The sequence below is a fragment of the Phyllobates terribilis genome, unplaced genomic scaffold, assembly GCF_046119375.1.
Source record: "Phyllobates terribilis strain yellow unplaced genomic scaffold, ASM4611937v1 Scaffold_1512__1_contigs__length_269417, whole genome shotgun sequence".
Taxonomy (NCBI): domain Eukaryota; kingdom Metazoa; phylum Chordata; class Amphibia; order Anura; family Dendrobatidae; genus Phyllobates; species Phyllobates terribilis.
This window is the reverse complement of record NW_027364272.1, coordinates 222,988-245,440: the sequence shown is the minus strand read 5'-3', so window position 1 is coordinate 245,440 and position 22,453 is coordinate 222,988. Positions and strand designations below refer to the sequence as shown.

Here is a 22,453-nt window from a genome sequence, read left to right as displayed (position 1 = left end):
TCTCTGCCGCTAAATCCTTTAGGACCGGCAGGACCCCGGGCAGTGATGGTCTTCCAGCGGAGCTCTATGTAGCGCTGGGAGACCTCATCTGTCCGGACCTGTTGGACCTGTACGAGGAGATGGTGGTGGAGGGTAGAATGCCTCCATCTTTGAGGGAAGGAATGGTCACGATCCTGTACAAGCGGAAGGGAGAGAGGTGCGACCTGAGGAATTGGCGTCCCATCACTCTGCTCAACGTGGACTACAAGATCCTGGCCAAGACGATGGCGACACGACTTAAGACGGTCATCGGACGGATCATCCACCCGGACCAGACCTGCGGCATCCCTGGACGTCGCATCGCAGACAGCCTCGCTCTCGTGCGGGACACGGTCGAGTACATCAAGGTCCGCCGCGCACACGCGGCCCTGGTCTCCTTGGATCAGGAGAAGGCCTTCGACCGGGTTTCCCACGAGTTCATGGGCCGAGCTCTGCACCGGTTAGGTTTGGGTAACATGTTTTGTTCGTATGTCCGTCTGATGTATTTTGATATCCACAGCTCGGTGTTGGTGAACGGCTGGAAGACTGACCCCTTCCCTGTCCTCTCTGGGGTCAGACAAGGCTGCCCTCTATCACCTCTTCTTTTTGTTTGTGTTATAGAACTCTTCGCAGAGGCTATCCGGCAGAATGGAGAGATCAGAGGGATCACCGCACCGGGTCCGGGACGACACGAGGTCAAGTGCTCGCTCTACATGGACGACGTCACCGTCTTCTGCGCTGATCGTGGTTCAGTCGACGCCCTCGTCCAGACGTGTGAGAGGTTCGGCCGGGCTTCAGGGGCCAAAGTCAACTGCAGGAAGTCGGAAGCCATGCTCTTCGGGGATTGGCAGCCGGCCTCCTCCGCCCCCTTCCCCTTCAACATTCAACCGGATTTCCTCAAGATGCTGGGAGTCTGGTTCGGGAAGGAAGGAGCGGCCCTCAAGTCCTGGCAAGAACGCTTGGCCAAGGTGAAGCAACGGATCGGACTCTGGAGCCTCAGACACCTCACTTGTGAGGGTAAAGCACTCGTCCTGCGTAATGAGGTCCTGCCCGTCTTGCAGTACACGGCGCAGGCCTGGCCCCCACACGTCACTGTGTGCAGGGCCATTACCAGGACAGTGTTTCACTTTGTCTGGGGATCCAAGATGGACAGAGTCAGGCGGGCCGTCATGTACAAGGAGCCTCGCAAGGGTGGGAAGGGCGTTCCAGATATCCCCACCCTCCTGCGATCCTCTTTTGTGTGTGATTGTGTCCGCCGGACTTTGCAAGTCAAGAATGGCTCCACGGGCAGGTCCATGTCTCGCTTCTTCCTGCTTCCTCTTTGGAGGCGACTCGGCTGGGACAAGTGGGACAGCTCCTTCCCCTACAACTGGACGACGCCATGGTTCTACGGAGACGTCGTTCGATTTGTGGGGGAACATCAACTGGAGGGACTCAAGCCCGACTTGTGGAAGCCCAAAACTATCCACAAGCTCATCAGAGCCAAGGATGACGTGGAGAACATCACAGGACTTCACCAGGACACGCTGGAGACTGTGTGGACAAATGTGTCGTCTGACAGGCTGACCAACGGGCACAAGGACTTGTCGTGGATGGCGATTCAGGGCGGACTGCCCGTCCGGTCATTCATGCATGCCCGGAACCTGTGCAAGACCCGGTACTGCCCAAGGTGCCCCTTCGTGGAGGAAACATCTTTGCACACTTTTTGGGACTGCGGATTTGCACAGCGCCTGTTGACTGCCCTTGAGGACGACCTGAGGAACTCTGTCCCCAGGGCGAGCCTATCGCACCATTCTGTGCTTTACGGACTCTTCCCTGGGGTTCATACCGTCGGAGCCATCCAGGAGGCTTGGCGCCTTATGAACTGCTTCAAGGATGCCGTTTGGGTCGCCAGGAACCGGCTCATCTTGAGGAGGGAGAGGATGTCCATCCAGGACTGCCGCAGGCTGATCCACAGCCTGCTCAGAGACTATTCCATCGTGGACGGTCCGGAGGACGAGGATGAGGACTAAACCCCTCCTCCCCCTCTCCCCTTATGTGTCTTGTCTTTCAATAAAGCTTCGGGCCTGTGATTTTCCCCTCCCCATCCCCTTTTTCCCAATCCCCATCCCTTATCACGGTTCGTCGTACTGTATTGATTGACATGCTTTTTCTTTCAGATTGACTGTTTTGTGTAGCATAGGGGTGTGATGTGTCTAGTTAGTGCGTCGTATCCTCATGCTATGTAAATATGATGTAGAATTCTGTGTGTACTGGGCTGCGGCACTGTACACTGTCTGCTAACTTATTTTTTGTGCTAATAAAAGATATATTCAATCAAAAAAATCTGTTCTTATCAGTTTAATATCTGATACGTCCCCTATCTGGGGACCATATATTAAATGGATTTTTAGAACAGGGAGATGGAAAAAGAGCTTGCTCTGTCCACTCCACGCATTGACCTGGTATTGCAGTATCTCCAGGACCGGTGCACCCCTTCTTTAATGCAGTTTCTAAAATCAGAAAGAATTGAATTCAATGTTTTTTGTTCATTTTGCTTGTTTGTCGGATTTTGGGATGGACTCTTTGGCTTTGCTTTTCTTCTCCTCATTGGATTTTTCATGTTCAAAGTTGCAGAAGCCAGATTACAAGCTCATTTTGGTTCAACTTCAGCAACTGTGCATTGCATTGCCATGTAATGTAATGAAATGCTATCTTTCTAGCTCTCCCTTTTTACTTCCTTTTGGATAAACAGACATATTAGGCAAGCATTTTGGAGCTTTCACCTAAATAACTACAGGTGGTGAGATAAGCTGCACAATATAATTGACCTTTCAGTATATTGTTGCACACACACCATCTATTTAGCAAATGCCCTTGTTATCAACAGCAGCCTTTTAAACTCACCTGAGCTAACAGGTATGTGCGCTGGTTACTCTGCTGCGCTTAAAATTTCTTTTTTGGTTTGCTACAATGCCTTTTCTGAAACGTTGTCTCCCTCTGCTGGAACACTGACTTCTTTCATTTAATGCCTGCAGACTATAAAAGAGAACCCAACCCAAAAAGTTTGGTTGATTAGTCTGTGGCATTCTGTTAAACTGTTGCTTATGGCGGTCTCTGTGAGCTTCTCAGCGACATTCAGCCAGCCAGGTATCCTGCCTGCAGTAGATGGAATGTGGCAATGGAACGCTGGCTGCGCGTGTCATAATAGGCTCTGAGCCTTTATATACCTGTGCACAGCAGCAGCCACCTTCAGTCTGCTGCTGGACAGCCAGCAGCAGCAGCAGCAGCAGCAGGAGAGGTATGTAATCAGCAGCCCTCCTGCTAAGGGTAGACAGCTGCTCGTTCCACCCCACCCCCCACCTTAATTGGTTCTCCTCCCTTCCAACGGTGTTGAGGCGGGTGGGAACAGCAGGGGGTGAAGGTGCTGTGTTTAAAGAGGTGGAGTTATGCAGATCTAAAACGCGTGGATTGCAGCAGCAGCAAGCCGAAAAGTGCAGGCATGTAAGGGATCTAGAGGTTGACAACATGTCTTCTTAACGGGAGTCCAGGAGCTCATCTCCACAAATGGACTTTTCAGGATCCTTGGGTGGCTCCGTAGTTTGAAACCAATTCTGGTTATCGCTTCTCGGCCTTTTGGCTAAGATCAAGTGTAGTATCTGTTCTTATCAGTTTAATATCTGATACGTCCCCTATCTGGGGACCATATATTAAATGGATTTTTAGAACAGGGAGATGGAAAAAGAGCTTGCTCTGTCCACTCCACGCATTGACCTGGTATTGCAGTATCTCCAGGACCGGTGCACCCCTTCTTTAATGCAGTTTCTAAAATCAGAAAGAATTGAATTCAATGTTTTTTGTTCATTTTGCTTGTTTGTCGGATTTTGGGATGGACTCTTTGGCTTTGCTTTTCTTCTCCTCATTGGATTTTTCATGTTCAAAGTTGCAGAAGCCAGATTACAAGCTCATTTTGGTTCAACTTCAGCAACTGTGCATTGCATTGCCATGTAATGTAATGAAATGCTATCTTTCTAGCTCTCCCTTTTTACTTCCTTTTGGATAAACAGACATATTAGGCAAGCATTTTGGAGCTTTCACCTAAATAACTACAGGTGGTGAGATAAGCTGCACAATATAATTGACCTTTCAGTATATTGTTGCACACACACCATCTATTTAGCAAATGCCCTTGTTATCAACAGCAGCCTTTTAAACTCACCTGAGCTAACAGGTATGTGCGCTGGTTACTCTGCTGCGCTTAAAATTTCTTTTTTGGTTTGCTACAATGCCTTTTCTGAAACGTTGTCTCCCTCTGCTGGAACACTGACTTCTTTCATTTAATGCCTGCAGACTATAAAAGAGAACCCAACCCAAAAAGTTTGGTTGATTAGTCTGTGGCATTCTGTTAAACTGTTGCTTATGGCGGTCTCTGTGAGCTTCTCAGCGACATTCAGCCAGCCAGGTATCCTGCCTGCAGTAGATGGAATGTGGCAATGGAACGCTGGCTGCGCGTGTCATAATAGGCTCTGAGCCTTTATATACCTGTGCACAGCAGCAGCCACCTTCAGTCTGCTGCTGGACAGCCAGCAGCAGCAGCAGCAGCAGCAGGAGAGGTATGTAATCAGCAGCCCTCCTGCTAAGGGTAGACAGCTGCTCGTTCCACCCCACCCCCCGCCTTAATTGGTTCTCCTCCCTTCCAACGGTGTTGAGGCGGGTGGGAACAGCAGGGGGTGAAGGTGCTGTGTTTAAAGAGGTGGAGTTATGCAGATCTAAAACGCGTGGATTGCAGCAGCAGCAAGCCGAAAAGTGCAGGCATGTAAGGGATCTAGAGGTTGACAACATGTCTTCTTAACGGGAGTCCAGGAGCTCATCTCCACAAATGGACTTTTCAGGATCCTTGGGTGGCTCCGTAGTTTGAAACCAATTCTGGTTATCGCTTCTCGGCCTTTTGGCTAAGATCAAGTGTAGTATCTGTTCTTATCAGTTTAATATCTGATACGTCCCCTATCTGGGGACCATATATTAAATGGATTTTTAGAACAGGGAGATGGAAAAAGAGCTTGCTCTGTCCACTCCACGCATTGACCTGGTATTGCAGTATCTCCAGGACCGGTGCACCCCTTCTTTAATGCAGTTTCTAAAATCAGAAAGAATTGAATTCAATGTTTTTTGTTCATTTTGCTTGTTTGTCGGATTTTGGGATGGACTCTTTGGCTTTGCTTTTCTTCTCCTCATTGGATTTTTCATGTTCAAAGTTGCAGAAGCCAGATTACAAGCTCATATTGGTTCAACTTCAGCAACTGTGCATTGCATTGCCATGTAATGTAATGAAATGCTATCTTTCTAGCTCTCCCTTTTTACTTCCTTTTGGATAAACAGACATATTAGGCAAGCATTTTGGAGCTTTCACCTAAATAACTACAGGTGGTGAGATAAGCTGCACAATATAATTGACCTTTCAGTATATTGTTGCACACACACCATCTATTTAGCAAATGCCCTTGTTATCAACAGCAGCCTTTTAAACTCACCTGAGCTAACAGGTATGTGCGCTGGTTACTCTGCTGCGCTTAAAATTTCTTTTTTGGTTTGCTACAATGCCTTTTCTGAAACGTTGTCTCCCTCTGCTGGAACACTGACTTCTTTCATTTAATGCCTGCAGACTATAAAAGAGAACCCAACCCAAAAAGTTTGGTTGATTAGTCTGTGGCATTCTGTTAAACTGTTGCTTATGGCGGTCTCTGTGAGCTTCTCAGCGACATTCAGCCAGCCAGGTATCCTGCCTGCAGTAGATGGAATGTGGCAATGGAACGCTGGCTGCGCGTGTCATAATAGGCTCTGAGCCTTTATATACCTGTGCACAGCAGCAGCCACCTTCAGTCTGCTGCTGGACAGCCAGCAGCAGCAGCAGCAGCAGCAGCAGGAGAGGTATGTAATCAGCAGCCCTCCTGCTAAGGGTAGACAGCTGCTCGTTCCACCCCACCCCCCGCCTTAATTGGTTCTCCTCCCTTCCAACGGTGTTGAGGCGGGTGGGAACAGCAGGGGGTGAAGGTGCTGTGTTTAAAGAGGTGGAGTTATGCAGATCTAAAACGCGTGGATTGCAGCAGCAGCAAGCCGAAAAGTGCAGGCATGTAAGGGATCTAGAGGTTGACAACATGTCTTCTTAACGGGAGTCCAGGAGCTCATCTCCACAAATGGACTTTTCAGGATCCTTGGGTGGCTCCGTAGTTTGAAACCAATTCTGGTTATCGCTTCTCGGCCTTTTGGCTCAGACCTAGTGTTTGGACAAGAGGTTCCTTGTGTACTAGCCCTCGGCCTTCCAGCATCGCCACTTCGGTGGCTTAAGCTGGATGCTGCTATAGGGGGAGAGTGAGGAGGAAACGAGAAGGCGATTCCTGAAGCGACCATGGGTGTCAAGCTTCGCTTTGCTGGGACCGGGGATCCCCGGGTCAAGAATGCTTTCCGTATCGAGGTCTCTGAGGAGAAGAAGGACCATTTCTCGTTGTCATACCTGGTCAACGCCATTTTCTATGAAATCCTGAAAATCCAGAAGTCGGAGATCATCTGTTTGCAGGAGTTCAGAAGGGAGCATAGGTACGTCTTGGTGCTTTCTTCTATGGCGGCTTGCCAAAACCTTTTCAAAACTCTTCAAGTCCTTTCAGAGCACCCTCAGCTGGATTGACTTATCTTAACTGTACTCTACTCTAAGGGGGATATCCCGGTGGTAGTATTCATGCACAACCCCTTTATCTCCCGGGATGATATCACTGCATTCCTGAGAAGACACTGCATTTTTGTGCAATTCTCCCATAAAATCTTAAATGGAGAAGGGCTGTGGACTGGGAAGTATAAATACTTTGTGAGGTTTGGGATAGACCCTCATGGTCCTGGAGGTATTCACTATCCTCCCCTGAACTTTACAATTGGAAGAGACTCTGGATATCTGTTTTTTCCCGAGGCGCCATTGTTCTGCAGGAGATGCAACATGTTCGGGCATATCCAGGATTTCTGCAAACAATTGCCAAACTGTAGAAAGTGCAACAAGTACGGTCATCTGGCGAAGGATTGTTCCAACCCGGTGGTATGTGATGCCTGCGGGGAGGAAGGACATGTGATTCAGGATTGTAAGGCTAAAGTCAAGCCTAGGTCCTTCTCCGAAGTGACCAAAGGTAAGCCTACTGTCCCTGCTGTTACCCCACAGGTGACTACTGCAGAGATCAATGAGGAGACGGAGCCCCCTGAGGTTGAAGATCTGGTGGGTGAGGCCCAGACCCTGTTGGACCCTCCAGCCCCTGCTGGGCCAGGTATGGAGATCTCCGAGTTGGATGTGGACCTCCCTCATCAGTCCGAAATATGTGGTGAGGGTGACATGGATGTGTCTCTTGCTCGAACCCCTGCATTGTCCTGGGGTGCTACAGACGAAGAGGTGGCCAGGGATGGTGGCCAAGGAGACTTTACTTCTGGGAGGTCTTTTGATGATGATGATACTCCTGAACTGGCCAATAAAAAACCCAGACGAGAGTACTCACCTGCCAGCGGAGGGTGCGACAGTCCTGCAAGTGACCGCATTTACCCGCAGGATGTCTTCTCCCCTGATGCTCCTTACCTTGGCATCCCTGAGAGCATCAACACCTTTGGGGTGCTTTCCCAGTCTGATGATAATGGATGAGTATGGTGTGATCAACATTGAGTCATGTATTTCTTTTCTTTAATTAATGTCTTGCCAATCTGGTTGGGATGTAGTGTCCCTAAATGTAAGGCAGATCAGATCTAAAATCAGAAGAACAACTGTTCTGGACTACCTGAAACATTTAGGTGCTGATGTTTTTTGCCTTCAGGAGTGTGGGATTCAGGATGCTCCTTGTGACAAAGACTGGCCTTACGGACAGCATATCTGGTCAGGGTCTAATCATAATAAAAATGATGGGGTGGGGATATTAGTTGGGAATAAAGAAATCTCTATTGATAGTTATATTGTGGTGGAGGTGGGCCGATGTTTAATTGCATTTTTGAGTTATAGAGGGTGGCGGGTCAGAATTATTAATTTATATTGCCCTACAGGGAAGGAAGAGCGGCTTGCTCTTCTTGAAAAATTAAGTTTTTTTCTTCCAGGGAAATCTCCCACTATTTTTGTTGGGGACGTTAATTGTGTCACAGAAGGAAAGTGTGACATAACAGGAAAGAAATTGTCCCATTTAATTTGTGATTTTTCCTTTTTAGATGCAGCAGTTATTGTTCTTGGCATGCCACCACCGCCGACATACCATGCTGACCGTGGTGAGATTCATTCCAGAATTGATTTAATGTTATTTTCTAAAAATATGGTATGTGTGGATTTTTCTCAACAAAAGGTACCTTTTTCGGACCATGAATGTTTGAGAGGCGTGTTTTGTGCGAATGGTGACCAAGTGTATGGCGGTGGGGTATGGAAGTTGAATGCAAGGCTGTTAGAGGATGATGAGGTGATGAATGAGTTTAATGTAAAGTATGAAAGATGGAGAATGCGTAAGAAGGATTTTGTGTGTGTTCTTGACTGGTGGGACTGGGTGAAAGTGCAATTTAAAACTTTCTTCAAAAAGTGGGGCTATAGAAAAGCTGCCAGATATAGGAATAGGTTTAATGACCTTAATAGACGGATTGACTGGTTGAGAAAGTGTGTTGCAAGTGGTTTGGAGATGTCTGATCAACTTACTGAGGCTAAGAATGAATTGAAGCGTGTGTTGGATGAGAAAGGAAAGGAAATTATACATCGTACTAAAATTGAGCACCTGGAGAAAAATGAGAAGTGTACGAGGTTCTTTTTTAAAAAAATGAATGGTAGGAAGACTGATATGAATGAAGTTGTGAATGAAAGTGGAACCAACTGTATGGGTGAGGATGTGCTGAAAGAAGTGAATAGGTTTTATAGCAAGTTGTATGATGAGAAATGGATTGACTCTGGGCTTGTGTCATATGTTCTGAATGGTGTGGAGAAAAAACTTGATTCTGAGGAGCGTGATCTGTTGTGTGAGGATGTAGTTCTGGATGAAGTGAAGAATGTGGTGTGGAGTGCTAAAAAGAGTAAGACTCCTGGGAAAGATGGTATACCTGTAGAGTTGTATGTGAAAGCATGGGAAGTTTTGGGAACAGATTTGACTGAGGTATGTAAGTATATGTGGGTGAATGGTAGGTTGTGTGAATCAATGAAAGAAGGAGTGGTTGTGCTTGTGTATAAAAAGGGTGAGAGGAAACGTTTGGAAAACTGGAGACCAATAACACTGCTGAATTCGGATTATAAGGTCTACAGTAAGTTACTGGCAAATCGTATGCGTGAAGTGATTGGTAGTGTTGTGGAGGAGGACCAAGTATGTGCAGTGCCTGGAAGAAGTATGAGTGATAACTTGTTATTGTTGAGAGATATGATTGGGGATTGCAAGGATAGAAAGCAGAAATGTATGACTTTAGCTATTGATTTTGAGAAGGCGTTTGACAGGGTTTCGCATGTGTTTCTGTTTAAAGTACTGGAAAGAATGGGGTTTCCTAGAGAATTTGTGAATTGTGTAAAATCATTGTATGATTGTGTGTCAAGTGAGTTCTTGGTTAATGGGTGGCTGTGTGACAAAGTGAAGATTAGGTCAGGAGTAAGGCAGGGGTGTCCTATGTCCCCCGTCTTATTGGATGTGTAATAGAACCATTGTTATGTTTGATTAGACGGGATAAAATGATGAGAGGTTTGTTGGTGCCTAGTAGTGGTGGTAAGCATGTGAAAGTGTTAGGTTATATGGATGATGTTGTGGTTGTGAGTGAAAGTATGGCTTCTTTGAGTAGAATTAAATTGCTTTTGGATTTTTTTGTTGGTGCGTCTGGTTTTAGGGTAAATTGGAATAAATGTAGTTTTAAATGTTTTGGAGATAGTAGTATTCGTATGGATGGTGTAAAGTGTGAAGTGGGTGCAATCAAGATTTTGGGCGTATTATTTAATGATGACTTAAAAGGGAATGAAAGTTGGGAAGAGTGTGGTATGCGGGTTGAACGTAAATTGAATTTTTGGCGAATGAGAGAATTGACTCTGCGTGGTAAGGTATTAATTATCAAAGCAGTGATTCTCCCTATCCTGCTTTATGTGGCGACTGTTTTTCCTTCTCCTTACAGGAAAATTAAGAGAATAGAGAAGTTGGTATTCACATTCCTGTGGTGTAGTAAGATGGAGAAGTTGAAGCGGGAGAGCCTTTTTAAGGCTTGTCAGCATGGTGGGCTGGCCTTTCCCAATATTGAAGTTTTTTTAGGCCTTAATTATATTAAGACTGTGGTTATTTTGCTGGGTAAAGGCAATAAAGGTGCTTTTATGGCTAATTATTCTGCTGGATGGATGTTGTATGGGTTATGCTGGAGGAAGAGAGATGCGAGTGTGCCTGTGGCCTTTAAGTGTCCTGTTTGGTATGAGGTGATTGAGAAATTTGTGAGAAAGCATGATTTGTTGAGTGTGGGAATGAATGATTTTAGAATGACCAAGAATGTGGTGAAAAGAATGAGTGCAAATGAGGTAGAGTGTAATATTGTTGGGCTGAGAGGGAATGAGGTTTCAGATGCATGGAAGAAGTTAGATACGTATGGGATGTCAAACAAACAGAAGGATGTTGTGTGGATGACTTTACATAATATTTTACCTGTGAGAGAAGTGCAGAAGAAAAGAGAGTTGATAAGAACAGATGTGTGTCCGAGAGTGGGATGTGGTGGTTGTGAGACTGTGAGGCATGTTATGTGGGATTGTGAGTACGCGTACAGTGTGTGGAAGTGTGTAGGTGGATTGTGTAAGGGTTTAGCAGGCGTGAATTTTGTGGATTGGCGTGTGGCGATGTTTGGAATTGGTGCGTGTAGTCGGTCTAAAGATAGAATTTTATGGTTGATAATGGCTTGTGTGATGGAGAGTTTGTGGGATGCAAGGAACCTTGGACTTTTCAAGAGGAAATCTTTATCAGTGAATGAATGTGTTAGACTTATTCTTTCAAGACTATACCTGATATATAAGTTGGACAGCAGAGGCGGTGGTGGCACAGATGCCGAAGGGATTTGGAAATTTAAAAAGTGGCATTACCTTATCAAATACCAGTGATTTTTTTTCTTTGTGATTCCTTGAAGTTTCTGCATTTGTGTTACGTAAAGGATGTTCCCTTGTGATTATATTTCGTCTTATACTACTGCTAAATAAATAGAACCATGATGATGAGAAGTTTTAAGTAGCAAATTTTGGAGAAATTCATACTGTTTGCTAAAAAACTAAACTGAATGGTTTAAAAAAAAAAAAAAAAAAATCTGTTCTTATCAGTTTAATATCTGATACGTCCCCTATCTGGGGACCATATATTAAATGGATTTTTAGAACAGGGAGATGGAAAAAGAGCTTGCTCTGTCCACTCCACGCATTGACCTGGTATTGCAGTATCTCCAGGACCGGTGCACCCCTTCTTTAATGCAGTTTCTAAAATCAGAAAGAATTGAATTCAATGTTTTTTGTTCATTTTGCTTGTTTGTCGGATTTTGGGATGGACTCTTTGGCTTTGCTTTTCTTCTCCTCATTGGATTTTTCATGTTCAAAGTTGCAGAAGCCAGATTACAAGCTCATTTTGGTTCAACTTCAGCAACTGTGCATTGCATTGCCATGTAATGTAATGAAATGCTATCTTTCTAGCTCTCCCTTTTTACTTCCTTTTGGATAAACAGACATATTAGGCAAGCATTTTGGAGCTTTCACCTAAATAACTACAGGTGGTGAGATAAGCTGCACAATATAATTGACCTTTCAGTATATTGTTGCACACACACCATCTATTTAGCAAATGCCCTTGTTATCAACAGCAGCCTTTTAAACTCACCTGAGCTAACAGGTATGTGCGCTGGTTACTCTGCTGCGCTTAAAATTTCTTTTTTGGTTTGCTACAATGCCTTTTCTGAAACGTTGTCTCCCTCTGCTGGAACACTGACTTCTTTCATTTAATGCCTGCAGACTATAAAAGAGAACCCAACCCAAAAAGTTTGGTTGATTAGTCTGTGGCATTCTGTTAAACTGTTGCTTATGGCGGTCTCTGTGAGCTTCTCAGCGACATTCAGCCAGCCAGGTATCCTGCATGCAGTAGATGGAATGTGGCAATGGAACGCTGGCTGCGCGTGTCATAATAGGCTCTGAGCCTTTATATACCTGTGCACAGCAGCAGCCACCTTCAGTCTGCTGCTGGACAGCCAGCAGCAGCAGCAGCAGCAGGAGAGGTATGTAATCAGCAGCCCTCCTGCTAAGGGTAGACAGCTGCTCGTTCCACCCCAGCCCCCGCCTTAATTGGTTCTCCTCCCTTCCAACGGTGTTGAGGCGGGTGGGAACAGCAGGGGGTGAAGGTGCTGTGTTTAAAGAGGTGGAGTTATGCAGATCTAAAACGCGTGGATTGCAGCAGCAGCAAGCCGAAAAGTGCAGGCATGTAAGGGATCTAGAGGTTGACAACATGTCTTCTTAACGGGAGTCCAGGAGCTCATCTCCACAAATGGACTTTTCAGGATCCTTGGGTGGCTCCGTAATTTGAAACCAATTCTGGTTATCGCTTCTCGGCCTTTTGGCTAAGATCAAGTGTAGTATCTGTTCTTATCAGTTTAATATCTGATACGTCCCCTATCTGGGGACCATATATTAAATGGATTTTTAGAACAGGGAGATGGAAAAAGAGCTTGCTCTGTCCACTCCACGCATTGACCTGGTATTGCAGTATCTCCAGGACCGGTGCACCCCTTCTTTAATGCAGTTTCTAAAATCAGAAAGAATTGAATTCAATGTTTTTTGTTCATTTTGCTTGTTTGTCGGATTTTGGGATGGACTCTTTGGCTTTGCTTTTCTTCTCCTCATTGGATTTTTCATGTTCAAAGTTGCAGAAGCCAGATTACAAGCTCATTTTGGTTCAACTTCAGCAACTGTGCATTGCATTGCCATGTAATGTAATGAAATGCTATCTTTCTAGCTCTCCCTTTTTACTTCCTTTTGGATAAACAGACATATTAGGCAAGCATTTTGGAGCTTTCACCTAAATAACTACAGGTGGTGAGATAAGCTGCACAATATAATTGACCTTTCAGTATATTGTTGCACACACACCATCTATTTAGCAAATGCCCTTGTTATCAACAGCAGCCTTTTAAACTCACCTGAGCTAACAGGTATGTGCGCTGGTTACTCTGCTGCGCTTAAAATTTCTTTTTTGGTTTGCTACAATGCCTTTTCTGAAACGTTGTCTCCCTCTGCTGGAACACTGACTTCTTTCATTTAATGCCTGCAGACTATAAAAGAGAACCCAACCCAAAAAGTTTGGTTGATTAGTCTGTGGCATTCTGTTAAACTGTTGCTTATGGCGGTCTCTGTGAGCTTCTCAGCGACATTCAGCCAGCCAGGTATCCTGCCTGCAGTAGATGGAATGTGGCAATGGAACGCTGGCTGCGCGTGTCATAATAGGCTCTGAGCCTTTATATACCTGTGCACAGCAGCAGCCACCTTCAGTCTGCTGCTGGACAGCCAGCAGCAGCAGCAGCAGCAGCAGCAGGAGAGGTATGTAATCAGCAGCCCTCCTGCTAAGGGTAGACAGCTGCTCGTTCCACCCCACCCCCCGCCGTAATTGGTTCTCCTCCCTTCCAACGGTGTTGAGGCGGGTGGGAACAGCAGGGGGTGAAGGTGCTGTGTTTAAAGAGGTGGAGTTATGCAGATCTAAAACGCGTGGATTGCAGCAGCAGCAAGCCGAAAAGTGCAGGCATGTAAGGGATCTAGAGGTTGACAACATGTCTTCTTAACGGGAGTCCAGGAGCTCATCTCCACAAATGGACTTTTCAGGATCCTTGGGTGGCTCCGTAGTTTGAAACCAATTCTGGTTATCGCTTCTCGGCCTTTTGGCTAAGATCAAGTGTAGTATCTGTTCTTATCAGTTTAATATCTGATACGTCCCCTATCTGGGGACCATATATTAAATGGATTTTTAGAACAGGGAGATGGAAAAAGAGCTTGCTCTGTCCACTCCACGCATTGACCTGGTATTGCAGTATCTCCAGGACCGGTGCACCCCTTCTTTAATGCAGTTTCTAAAATCAGAAAGAATTGAATTCAATGTTTTTTGTTCATTTTGCTTGTTTGTCGGATTTTGGGATGGACTCTTTGGCTTTGCTTTTCTTCTCCTCATTGGATTTTTCATGTTCAAAGTTGCAGAAGCCAGATTACAAGCTCATTTTGGTTCAACTTCAGCAACTGTGCATTGCATTGCCATGTAATGTAATGAAATGCTATCTTTCTAGCTCTCCCTTTTTACTTCCTTTTGGATAAACAGACATATTAGGCAAGCATTTTGGAGCTTTCACCTAAATAACTACAGGTGGTGAGATAAGCTGCACAATATAATTGACCTTTCAGTATATTGTTGCACACACACCATCTATTTAGCAAATGCCCTTGTTATCAACAGCAGCCTTTTAAACTCACCTGAGCTAACAGGTATGTGCGCTGGTTACTCTGCTGCGCTTAAAATTTCTTTTTTGGTTTGCTACAATGCCTTTTCTGAAACGTTGTCTCCCTCTGCTGGAACACTGACTTCTTTCATTTAATGCCTGCAGACTATAAAAGAGAACCCAACCCAAAAAGTTTGGTTGATTAGTCTGTGGCATTCTGTTAAACTGTTGCTTATGGCGGTCTCTGTGAGCTTCTCAGCGACATTCAGCCAGCCAGGTATCCTGCCTGCAGTAGATGGAATGTGGCAATGGAACGCTGGCTGCGCGTGTCATAATAGGCTCTGAGCCTTTATATACCTGTGCACAGCAGCAGCCACCTTCAGTCTGCTGCTGGACAGCCAGCAGCAGCAGCAGCAGCAGCAGGAGAGGTATGTAATCAGCAGCTCTCCTGCTAAGGGTAGACAGCTGCTCGTTCCACCCCACCCCCCGCCTTAATTGGTTCTCCTCCCTTCCAACGGTGTTGAGGCGGGTGGGAACAGCAGGGGGTGAAGGTGCTGTGTTTAAAGAGGTGGAGTTATGCAGATCTAAAACGCTTGGATTGCAGCAGCAGCAAGCCGAAAAGTGCAGGCATGTAAGGGATCTAGAGGTTGACAACATGTCTTCTTAACGGGAGTCCAGGAGCTCATCTCCACAAATGGACTTTTCAGGATCCTTGGGTGGCTCCGTAGTTTGAAACCAATTCTGGTTATCGCTTCTCGGCCTTTTGGCTAAGATCAAGTGTAGTATCTGTTCTTATCAGTTTAATATCTGATACGTCCCCTATCTGGGGACCATATATTAAATGGATTTTTAGAACAGGGAGATGGAAAAAGAGCTTGCTCTGTCCACTCCACGCATTGACCTGGTATTGCAGTATCTCCAGGACCGGTGCACCCCTTCTTTAATGCAGTTTCTAAAATCAGAAAGAATTGAATTCAATGTTTTTTGTTCATTTTGCTTGTTTGTCGGATTTTGGGATGGACTCTTTGGCTTTGCTTTTCTTCTCCTCATTGGATTTTTCATGTTCAAAGTTGCAGAAGCCAGATTACAAGCTCATTTTGGTTCAACTTCAGCAACTGTGCATTGCATTGCCATGTAATGTAATGAAATGCTATCTTTCTAGCTCTCCCTTTTTACTTCCTTTTGGATAAACAGACATATTAGGCAAGCATTTTGGAGTTTTCACCTAAATAACTACAGGTGGTGAGATAAGCTGCACAATATAATTGACCTTTCAGTATATTGTTGCACACACACCATCTATTTAGCAAATGCCCTTGTTATCAACAGCAGCCTTTTAAACTCACCTGAGCTAACAGGTATGTGCGCTGGTTACTCTGCTGCGCTTAAAATGTCTTTTTTGGTTTGCTACAATGCCTTTTCTGAAACGTTGTCTCCCTCTGCTGGAACACTGACTTCTTTCATTTAATGCCTGCAGACTATAAAAGAGAACCCAACCCAAAAAGTTTGGTTGATTAGTCTGTGACATTCTGTTAAACTGTTGCTTATGGCGGTCTCTGTGAGCTTCTCAGCGACATTCAGCCAGCCAGGTATCCTGCCTGCAGTAGATGGAATGTGGCAATGGAACGCTGGCTGCGCGTGTCATAATAGGCTCTGAGCCTTTATATACCTGTGCACAGCAGCAGCCACCTTCAGTCTGCTGCTGGACAGCCAGCAGCAGCAGCAGCAGCAGCAGGAGAGGTATGTAATCAGCAGCCCTCCTGCTAAGGGTAGACAGCTGCTCGTTCCACCCCACCCCCCGCCTTAATTGGTTCTCCTCCCTTCCAACGGTGTTGAGGCGGGTGGGAACAGCAGGGGGTGAAGGTGCTGTGTTTAAAGAGGTGGAGTTATGCAGATCTAAAACGCGTGGATTGCAGCAGCAGCAAGCCGAAAAGTGCAGGCATGTAAGGGATCTAGAGGTTGACAACATGTCTTCTTAACGGGAGTCCAGGAGCTCATCTCCACAAATGGACTTTTCAGGATCCTTGGGTGGCTCCGTAGTTTGAAACCAATTCTGGTTATCGCTTCTCGGCCTTTTGGCTAAGATCAAGTGTAGTGTCTGTTCTTATCAGTTTAATATCTGATACGTCCCCTATCTGGGAACCATATATTAAATGGATTTTTAGAACAGGGAGATGGAAAAAGAGCTTGCTCTGTCCACTCCACGCATTGACCTGGTATTGCAGTATCTCCAGGACCGGTGCACCCCTTCTTTAATGCAGTTTCTAAAATCAGAAAGAATTGAATTCAATGTTTTTTGTTCATTTTGCTTGTTTGTCGGATTTTGGGATGGACTCTTTGGCTTTGCTTTTCTTCTCCTCATTGGATTTTTCATGTTCAAAGTTGCAGAAGCCAGATTACAAGCTCATTTTGGTTCAACTTCAGCAACTGTGCATTGCATTGCCATGTAATGTAATGAAATGCTATCTTTCTAGCTCTCCCTTTTTACTTCCTTTTGGATAAACAGACATATTAGGCAAGCATTTTGGAGCTTTCACCTAAATAACTACAGGTGGTGAGATAAGCTGCACAATATAATTGACCTTTCAGTATATTGTTGCACACACACCATCTATTTAGCAAATGCCCTTGTTATCAACAGCAGCCTTTTAAACTCACCTGAGCTAACAGGTATGTGCGCTGGTTACTCTGCTGCGCTTAAAATTTCTTTTTTGGTTTGCTACAATGCCTTTTCTGAAACGTTGTCTCCCTCTGCTGGAACACTGACTTCTTTCATTTAATGCCTGCAGACTATAAAAGAGAACCCAACCCAAAAAGTTTGGTTGATTAGTCTGTGGCATTCTGTTAAACTGTTGCTTATGGCGGTCTCTGTGATCTTCTCAGCGACATTCAGCCAGCCAGGTATCCTGCCTGCAGTAGATGGAATGTGGCAATGGAACGCTGGCTGCGCGTGTCATAATAGGCTCTGAGCCTTTATATACCTGTGCACAGCAGCAGCCACCTTCAGTCTGCTGCTGGACAGCCAGCAGCAGCAGCAGCAGCAGGAGAGGTATGTAATCAGCAGCCCTCCTGCTAAGGGTAGACAGCTGCTCGTTCCACCCCACCCCCCGCCTTAATTGGTTCTCCTCCCTTCCAATGGTGTTGAGGCGGGTGGGAACAGCAGGGGGTGAAGGTGCTGTGTTTAAAGAGGTGGAGTTATGCAGATCTAAAACGCGTGGATTGCAGCAGCAGCAAGCCGAAAAGTGCAGGCATGTAAGGGATCTAGAGGTTGACAACATGTCTTCTTAACGGGAGTCCAGGAGCTCATCTCCACAAATGGACTTTTCAGGATCCTTGGGTGGCTCCGTAGTTTGAAACCAATTCTGGTTATCGCTTCTCGGCCTTTTGGCAAGATCAGTGGTGGTTTTCTGCTGCTGGTGTTGTTTGGAGGGCAGTTGTGACTGGGGTTCCCCCTTGTGGGGCCCTAGTGTGCGATTGAGCGGCGATTGTGTTTATCTGCTGTAAAAATGGTGGAGAAAACACGTGGATTAGAGGACTCGGTCCGTCTGAAGGTGGCTGCAGGTCATGAAGGAGAAATCGGTTTGGACCAAGTTTGCGTTGATGTCTTGAAGAACATTAATGGCTTGAAGGTAACGGATGTATTGGCACTGCAGGATTTTCAGAAACAAGGAATTTATGATATCACTTTTGTTTCTTTGAGTATTTGCCAGAGAGTCTACATGGAGTTGGTACGAATGAAGGAAGAAAAGGAATTGAAATGCCTAGAGTTTATTGCACTGGAACCTCTGTTCCAGCAGACATATAAGTATGTGGTTGTGCACATGTATAACCCTAAAGTTCCGGATGAGACTGTTTCCAATTTTTTAGCTCGGTATTGTAGTGAGGTTAAATTTTTGGGAAGAATGAAGAACAAATACAATTATCTAAATGGCAAGAGGAGATATGTTGTAAAACTGAGACCGGATGATAGAGCTATTGGGGGTGCCAAGAGCATTCCTGCACAGTTTTCTATCGGAGGAGAAAGGGGATTTTGTTTTTATAATGGACAGATGGAATATTGTAGGAAGTGTCATGAGTTTGGACATGTTCAGAAAGATTGTCCAGTGCAAGGTGATGTTTGTAGAGGTTGTGGGAAATCTGGGCATGTTGCAAGTGGTTGCCCAATGAATAAGGTGTGTGATTTGTGTGGACATGCAGATCACCTTGCAAGGAAATGTAGATTGTGGGCTCAGATTCCTAGGTCACAGGTGGACGCTGAAGAGAGGCAGAAGAAGACTCGGCAGGAAAGTGGGGAGGAGGGCGAAGGCTCAGACTCAGAGGGGGAAAGCCAAAAACAAGATGGTGGTAGGGGAAGAGACCATGCGGTGCCCAAGATGGAGGAAAAGGGGTGGAGCCAGAAGAAAGTTGGTTTGAGGGAGGGGCTGGAAGTAATAAACAAAGTAGCTGATGTGCATGGCCCGGGTGATGGGATGGATTTGTCTAATATGGCGGAGTCAGTGAATCCTGTTTTGGGAAGAGATGGGGGTGAGGAAATGGAGGTTTTGGAGGAGGAGGATTCTGATTCGGATGGAACTATAACCCCTCAGCAGCGTGATAGGGTTAACAGTGATTGGAGTGAAAATGAGGAGGAAGATGATGGCAAGGAGGAGAGTTATGCCTCCGTGATTAAAAGAAGTAAGGTGGAGGGGTGTTGGTCTGGGGGGCAGGAAGATCCAGTCTCCCTAAGACCAGGTTATTCTAACAGGGACTCGAGTTCTGAGTCGCCTGATATACGTAGAAAAGTGGGTGGCAGGAGTGGGTTTTCTCCTGGTTCATGATGGATCGGGTATGGTGGAGATTTTTTCCTGTTGTTATGATGGCGTTGTGTGTTGCTTCTCTGAATGTACGAGGGATTGGTTCTGCTTGTAGGAGAGCAGGGATACTGGAGTACATTGAGAGTGTGAATGCAGATATTGTCTGTCTGCAGGAATGTGTAATTAAATCTGCCCCGCATGAGAGTGAGTGGAATAAGGGGCAATCTTTTTGGTCCCCATGCTCAGAAAACAGGAATGAAGGGGTGGGCATTTTACTGTGTAATTCCAGTCTAAAGGTTTTAGAGTTTAAAGTAATCATACCTGGGAGATGTTTGTTTTTATTAGTGGATTTTTTAGGTCAGCGGGTACGGGTTTTTAATGTTTATGCCCCTGCTGATAAACAAGCAAGAGTTGGGTTTTTGGAGTCTCTAAAGTTTGTTTTTACCAGGCAGAGACTTCACTATAGTGGCTGGAGATTTTAATTGTGTCAGATCCGCAAAAGATCGTAAGAGCTCTACGGAAGGTAGGACTGATGTTACGTCTAATATTTTAAATCAGATTGTGCAGGATTTACGCTACACGGATGCTGGTCTGATGGTTGGGCCAAGTGATAAGTTCACATACATATCAGACAGTGGACGTAGTGTTTCCCGAATTGACTATGTTTTTATGTCTGAAGGGATTAAGGTGGCCAAGTGCAACCACGTGATGATGACTTTTTCTGACCACAAGATGATAGTGGTAGATCTGTGTATAGCTGAGTCCCTGGCTTTTGGAAAGGGACTCTGAAAGCTGAACGTAAGCCTGCTGGAAGAGGAGAGTGTTAAGGTTGGTTTTAATAAAGTGTTTTTGTCTTGTGTGTCTGAACAGCACCTTTTTAAAGATTTGCTAGAGTGGTGGGACTGGGCTAAGGAGAAATTTGCATGTTATTTTAAAGGGGTGTGTTTTAGGAGAGCGAAAGCCAAAAGGGATCATGATGCTGCTGTTATTTCAAAATTGGAAGTACTCCATAAGTTTAAGAGAGCGGGGATGGAGGTGGATAAAGAGATTGCAGATTTGAAGGACGAACTGAAGAAGATACTTATTGAAAAAGGGAAGACTATTATGTTTAAGGCAAAAATAAAGCACATGGAGGAAAATGAGCAATGTTCGAGATACTTTTTTAAAAAATGTTTTAAACCTAAAGGGGTTTTTAAGTCTGTTTTTTCTCCTGCAGGGGAGGTATCTGGGGATGAGATGATTGGCAGTATTCTTTCCTTTTATGAAACACTCTTCTCTAACGATAGTAGAGCCAGTGATGCGGAAATTAATGATTATTGCAAAGTATTAACTAATAATATTCCTGAGGAGAAAATTGGGTTTTTAAGTGAGGAGGTTGGGAAAGATGAAATTAGACGGGCAGTGGATGGCTTGGCGAAAGGCAAGACGCCAGGCTGTGATGGTCTTCCTGCTGAATTTTATGTTAGATTTTGGGATATTATAGGTGTGGAGTTTTCCCGGGTGGTGCAATATGGTTTTACTCATGGGATTTTATCGGTTTCTATGCGTAGGGGGATTGTTACGCTGATTCATAAGAAAGGGGACATGAGGGATATTAAAAATTGGAGGCCCATAACATTGTTAAACAGTGATTACAAAATTATTTCTAAAATTGTGGCTGGTAGACTGGCAGATGTGATAGGTGATATGGTGGGGGAGTATCAGGCATGTGCAGTGCCTGGTAGGAAAATTTCAGATAATTTGCTGCTTCTAAGAGACTTAATTTATCAGGCTAATTTGAATAAGAATGCTCTTTTGTTACAGTCGGTGGACCTGGAGAAAGCCTTTGATAAAATATCACATAGATTTTTGTTCTCTGCTTTAAGTCACCTTGGTGTTCCGGATAAATTATTGATGGTCATTAAGAGTTTTTATTGTGGGGTCAGTAGCCAGATTTTAGTTAATGGGCATGTGAGTTCCAGTTTTAATATTTTATCGGGAGTTAGGCAGGGTTGTCCCCTGTCACCAATTCTTTTTATCTGTGTGGTGGAGGCCCTTTTAAAAAGTGTGCAAGTTGACAAGTGTGTGGCTGGTGTTTTTATTCCTGGGGGATCCGGGGGTCCAGTCAAGTCTTTAAGTTATATGGATGATATTGTTTTTACTTGTGGTTCACAGGCGGATCTCAATAGAGTGAATTTGCACGTAAGGATTTTTTGTTGTGTGGCTGGTATGGCGGTGAATTGGGGAAAGTGCCAGCTTTGTAACTTTGGGAGGCAGGTTGAGGTTAACGTGGCAGGAGTGGAGAGTAGGGAGGAAATTGAGGTTCTTGGTGTCATCTTTGAGAAGGAACTGAAAGGGAAAAGCAGCCTGAAGATTCTAGAAGATAAAATGGATCAGAAGTTGAACTTTTGGAAACTAAGGAACCTGTCGCTGAGAGGGAAAGTGCTGGTAATCAAGTCTGTGATTCTCCCGCTTCTGCTGTACACTGCTTTGATTTTCCCACCTGCTGTGCTTTGGACAAAGAGAGTGACAAGGAAACTGTTTGTGTTTTTTTGGGGATCCAAAATGGAGAAACTAAGAAGAGGAATGGTTATGTGTTCTGTGGAAAATGGGGGTTGTGATTTTCCTAACATTGACTTATTTTTAAGAATGCATTATTTTTTGAACATTTATAAATTATCCCAGTGCAATAACAGGACTGCGGACATGTGCAAATATTTAGCAGGACGGCTTTTCCAGAAATGGAGCTGGTGTGAGAAGGATTTAAGAAAACCAGTTTCGTTTGTGATACCGTTTTTTTATGTGGTGCTTAGGTCCTTCTATGATCAAAATGGGATAAGCTCCATGGTTAGACCGGACAAAAAACTGATTGTCTCAGGTATTAAGAAGAAGGAGATGTTATGTGATGTGCCGTTTTGTAATAATGCACAGTCTGGACAGGTGTGGAAGCTTTTTTTCATGCGTGGAATCAGCAACAGACAGAAGGATGTAACCTGGATGGCGTTGCATGGATGCTTGCCAACAAGGGCTTTTTTGAATGACCGGGGGATAAAGGTTCAAGAACTATGTCCTAGGGAAGGTTGCAATAAGGTGGAAACAATACAGCATATTTTTTGGGACTGTTTTTTTGCTAAAAAAGTTTTTACCTTGTTGTCACGTATGTTTGTTGCTTTAGTTGGTTTTCATTGTTTCGATTTTGAAAGGATTTTAATAGGTCAAGATTTTAAGTACTCGCAAAGGAA

At 44.9% G+C, this 22,453-nt stretch overlaps 7 non-coding genes and 1 pseudogene across 7 annotated transcripts; all 8 read left to right on the top strand.

The window, feature by feature from the left end:
- Positions 1–2,302: 2,302 nt before the first annotated feature.
- LOC141244214 (U2 spliceosomal RNA) lies at positions 2,303–2,496 on the top strand. The gene has a single exon (XR_012308174.1). It is a non-coding gene; the product is annotated as a U2 spliceosomal RNA (small nuclear RNA).
- Positions 2,497–3,617: 1,121 nt separating this feature from the next.
- Positions 3,618–3,808, top strand: LOC141244173 (U2 spliceosomal RNA). The gene has a single exon (XR_012308136.1). It is a non-coding gene; the product is annotated as a U2 spliceosomal RNA (small nuclear RNA).
- Positions 3,809–4,929: 1,121 nt separating this feature from the next.
- On the top strand, positions 4,930–5,120 carry LOC141244171 (U2 spliceosomal RNA). The gene has a single exon (XR_012308134.1). It is a non-coding gene; the product is annotated as a U2 spliceosomal RNA (small nuclear RNA).
- Positions 5,121–11,235: 6,115 nt separating this feature from the next.
- Positions 11,236–11,441, top strand: LOC141244226 (U2 spliceosomal RNA; annotated as a pseudogene).
- Positions 11,442–12,559: 1,118 nt separating this feature from the next.
- LOC141244170 (U2 spliceosomal RNA) lies at positions 12,560–12,750 on the top strand. Its single transcript, XR_012308133.1, has one exon. It is a non-coding gene; the product is annotated as a U2 spliceosomal RNA (small nuclear RNA).
- A 1,124-nt stretch (positions 12,751–13,874) lies between these two features.
- On the top strand, positions 13,875–14,065 carry LOC141244169 (U2 spliceosomal RNA). The gene has a single exon (XR_012308132.1). It is a non-coding gene; the product is annotated as a U2 spliceosomal RNA (small nuclear RNA).
- A 1,121-nt stretch (positions 14,066–15,186) lies between these two features.
- On the top strand, positions 15,187–15,377 carry LOC141244168 (U2 spliceosomal RNA). The gene has a single exon (XR_012308131.1). It is a non-coding gene; the product is annotated as a U2 spliceosomal RNA (small nuclear RNA).
- Positions 15,378–16,498: 1,121 nt separating this feature from the next.
- On the top strand, positions 16,499–16,689 carry LOC141244205 (U2 spliceosomal RNA). The gene has a single exon (XR_012308166.1). It is a non-coding gene; the product is annotated as a U2 spliceosomal RNA (small nuclear RNA).
- Positions 16,690–22,453: the final 5,764 nt, after the last annotated feature.